The sequence below is a fragment of the Topomyia yanbarensis genome, chromosome 1 (genome assembly GCF_030247195.1).
Source record: "Topomyia yanbarensis strain Yona2022 chromosome 1, ASM3024719v1, whole genome shotgun sequence".
Taxonomy (NCBI): domain Eukaryota; kingdom Metazoa; phylum Arthropoda; class Insecta; order Diptera; family Culicidae; genus Topomyia; species Topomyia yanbarensis.
The window spans coordinates 143,751,910-143,756,841 of NC_080670.1; positions in this window are offsets into that span (position 1 = coordinate 143,751,910).

Genomic DNA, 4,932 nt, shown 5'->3' on the forward strand with positions numbered 1-4,932 from the left:
TAAAAAATTGGGGGGTCCCCCAAGACCCTCCCCCTGTATCCGCCACTGATACTCGTGAACAGCAAGCCTACTAAAAGGTCACAACTATTGAACTGATACATGATTCACAAAAAAAACATGCTTTTTAAAAAAACAAACGTGGTACTGAAAATGCATTACTCCGTGGTGCAATTGGACGCACATAATCATTTTTGTAGCTGAATAATAAGGATTGTTTTACATCTCCAGTGCACAGTGGTTCGAATCCAGAATTTAGGATGACAAAAACATTAGTGACTAAACTACTGGTTCTATAGATTTCATGTCTTCAGAACAAATAAACTGTGTCAATTGAGGCATCTTTTGAGATGGGTGACGTTAGGGTGGTACTTATCGTTTGTGCGATCTGAAAATTATTTTCGAAATAAGTAGAGATAGAACAATGAAGTGCTCAGCAAAATTGTAGTACAACCTTTTTCAAGCAACTTTGCTGAGGACGTCACATTTGTAATGTTAATGGTTTTAATTTTACAGCTATTAAAATGTTTTGTGATAGGGTAACACTAACAAAATCAGTTTTTTGTATAACTTTTTAAATAATTTTTTCCGTCAATAGTGTCTTGGAAAAACTTTTAGAGCTTATTGAGACGAATATTATTAATATAGACAGATTTGAGATAGCTCATTTAGTTCAAAAGTTATGAGCATTTTTAGCAAAAAACACAACTTTTTCAAATGTTGGTATCTCAAAATGGAGCAAGTGAAATTGATTTCTTCTTTTTACATTCAAAAGACCACAATTGATAGTATGTTTTGCAAAAAAAAATCTTAGAGGTCATTGTTGTTTAACTCATTTTATTTTAGTTTGAATATTGAGAATATTATTACTATTTGTAGCATTAAAAGTGAAACGGTCAGTGTAACCTAGCAACTATTTTTAAAATAAGATCAGATAGATAAACAAAATCTCAAATAAAACTGCCCGAGAGTGGCAAAGGGCCCACTGAGTTGTTGTTTCCAATGTAGTCGTGTTTCAATCCATCTGTACAGCGGAAAAGGTAGTGTGATGTTTGGCTAGCCATCCTAGTCACATATATTTTAATTTACAGTATCCAGTAAAATTTATGAATAAGAGAAACGAAAGAGTTGAAAATTGAATAACAGATAGGTATCCATTCGTAAACTTAGAACGGAAAACTAGAGCTAGGCAGGATCATATGGGCATGATCGAAAGGAAATGTTAAGAATCGGTGGTCGATGACGACGTTTTGAGAAGGAAACACCAAAGTGGCGTGTTGGAAAGTCGACAAATCGTTGAAGGAAAGATTGGGCCTTCGAATTAATGAGCCATTACCCAGTGGACGCAATTCCAATGATGGCAACACGGCAAGAAATTTTTTTGCGAGTTTACGAGATCACAGGTTTGAATGCAGATTAATTGGAACGACTGCGTATCTTTCTCGCCGTTATCAATAGCAGAGGAAAAATAAATGCCCAAGTTGCTGCAGGCTATTTGGAAGCAACGAGAATGATTTACGCTCACGAGTATGGTTGGTTCCTCTATCTCCAACTCTTCATAAACTTTTGGTACATGGTTCGTCTATCGTCAAGCATGCTATTCTTCCTATGGGTCCCGTATGTTCCATGTTGCTGTCCGAATGTTTTTGAAAAACAAAAATATCAAAAAACCAACACAATACACGTGTTCAACATTAATTTTTACATAAGAAACAACTTGCTTGACGTTTTTTACATTGATTAAATGTACTGTACTGAGGACTAAATATAAATCGTTCCCACAGAACTACACGCGAAAACATAAACGACGTCGTAACTAATACAACTGCTTCACGGCAACAGCCGAAATGATAGTCGTCAACGATGTTCTCTACTGTGTGTCTAATACCATGTTCACACTACAGAGTTAAAACATGTTATAATAATTAGCAACAAGAAAAATGTCATCAAGATAGCGTTAAAACACGTTTTAACTCGTAGTGTGAACGTAGTATAATACCATGTTCACACTACGAGTTAGAACGTGTTTTAACGCTATCTTGATGACATTTTTCTTGTTGTTAATTATTATAACGTGTTTTAACTCTGTAGTGTGAACGTAGTATAATTCACGCAACACGAGCTACCTCTGCAATAACATTGCAAACATAATGCCTTATACTTATTGTTCATCCGTACCTGTTTGACCCCATTCTCTCTATGTATTTCTATGGTTTTCTCGAAACTTGAGGATAGACTTATTCCACGTTTCTAATGCATCTTCACAGAGGCATTAGAAACGAGGAATAAGTCTATCGGCAAGTTTCGAGAAAACCATTCAAGAAAATTCAGCAACGTTGCCAATATTGAAGATGTAATAAAAAGATTGCTGCTTACTTCGGACCCTATGATCTCGTTGAAAAATGGGAAAAATAATGGTCCGGATTTCTACGATCTTACAGATGGTGCACACATATTGCGATTACTCGTGACCATTTACAGCATGCATGGGCTCTTCGCCACACTTGAGCAGAGTGCTGGGAAGGTTTTCCGCTTCCTAGATGAATTCTAACACGGCTGTGACTACAACAATAAATCAGCGGACCCGTCGCCACAGTATGACGGAGTGCTGGGAAGGTTTTCCGCGGCTCAGGCGGAGCGAAATATATTGAAAACAACAACTCACCGAGCCCTTCGACGCCCTCGGGCAGTTCTATCTGATCTTATTTTAAAAATAGTTGCCAGGTTACACTGAACGTTTTACTTTTAATGCTACAAATAGTAATAATATTCTCAATATTCAACCTAAAATAAAATGAGTTAAACAAAAATAGCCTCTGAGATTTTTTCATTAAACATACTATCGATTTTTTCATTAAACATACTTTCGAATGCAAGAAGAAGAAATCAATTTCACTTGCTCCATTTTGAGATATCAACATTTGAAAAGGTTGTGTTTTTTTTGCTAAAAATGCTTGTAACTTTTGAACGAAATGAGCTATCTCAAATCTGTCTATATAAATAATATTCGTCTTAATAAGCTCTAAAAGTTTTGTGAAGACACTATCGGAAAAATATTATTTAAAAAGTTATAATGAAAAAAACTGATTTTGTTAGGGTTACCCTATCACACAACATTTTAATAGCTGTAAAATTTGAACCATTAAAGTTACATTTTTATGACGTCCTCAGCAAAGTTACTTGAAAAAGGTTGTACTACAATATTGCGGAACACTTCATTGTTCTATCTCTTCTTATTTCGAAAATAGTTTTCAAATCGTATAAACAATTAGGACCACCCTAATGTCACCCATCTCAAAAGATACCTCTATTGACGCAGATTTGTTCCGAAGACATGAAATCTCTAGAACCAGTAGTTTAGTCACAAATGTTTTTGTCGTCCTAAATTCTGGATTCGGACCAATGGGCAGTGTTGTGACTAGTAATATCACATTGTCGTAGCAAAGTGACTCTAAATACGAGATGTAGAGAGTGTGACATCTTACCCGAAGCGGCAACTCTCCCGAAGTTACCCTATGTCATCACTTTGAATTCTAGTGATTAACTGAATTAATGTTTGAAACGCTTGTTTGCCGCGCTTCCATACATTGTTGTTTTGTGATGCGGCTGCGACAACGATTTTTTTGTTTCGATAACAGAGCTTTTTACCTAAGCTTTTTACCCTTACGCGGAGGCGTTAGTAATGTCATTACTGAATAATAATGTCACTTTTAATGATCGTATAAAATGTATGGTTTGACGGAATATTTATTGCGTTTTCCTTTTTTTTATTCATTTCGTTTATTTGATAGGCACAAATGCGTTAGCTTGGCGGTGCCAAATTCTTTTGTTTTTACGTTTTGGATATTTTATAACTAGGAGGTTACAATGTTGAAATATTTTTTTAAAGAGAAAAATTTTACAGCTATCTTAAGACTAGAAATAAGATTCTATATACAAGAGAGGGGGCAAAAGATTTTTTTTATGAAAAATTTTAAAACAAGGAATTCAATAGTAATAGTTTTTTAGGAAATATTTACAGTTATCTTAAAACTAACAATAGTTTGGTACACAAAAGGGGGAACAAATATTTATGAACAATTTCACAGGTGTTTTAAAACTAGGGATACAATTCTATTTACAAGATAGGAGACAATAGTTTTAACAAAGAGGTAAAATTACAACTATCTTAAAACTAGGAATACGGAATACAAATTTAAACGACGGCGGTTACATAGTTGCAGTCTGGAGCTGATCGGTTCCACAAGGCAGGATAAAACTTCTAAAAACGAGAAATAAAAAGAGAGGGGCCTAAAGGGCGTTTTCCTTTTAGAAAAATTTCTTAGAAAAATCTCTAACCCTGGGTGAGGGGTTGGGAATCGAACTGAGATCGATTTATCAACTACGCTATGCCCGCCCCTATAACAACCATATTAGTCCGTGTGGGTTTTCAGCAACTCGACCAGTTTACGCCTATCTCTGATGTTCGAACACCATTCAACGCCGAACTCCTGTTTTCCTAATGGCGGGCCCTGTTTCGTCTCGGCATAAGTACAAAAATTAGTGTATGTGATTTTATCGTATAAAAAGTCCAGAACAAAATGAAACTTTTCGGATCGAAAAAAAATCGCGACAGACCTGCATCTCTCAACGAATTCATTACATAGGTTCATTATAATCGGTCAATTAGATTGCCCGCAGAAAATGTTTGGAACCTAAGAGCCTAAAAACTTTAAATGGTTATATTCGCGTCATTTTTTTTCACAGGATCGAACTGGATTGCATTTCGCAATGCCAAATACTACCTTAATTTCACCTAATTGTCTGGTCGTCAATCCTTGTTTGACAGAACAAATCATAATGTTACAATCCAGCGGTTCAAAATGCGTGCTGGTTAGACAAATCTGCTCATAGATATTGATATCACAATTTGCTGATAAGATACGCTGTTCGGTT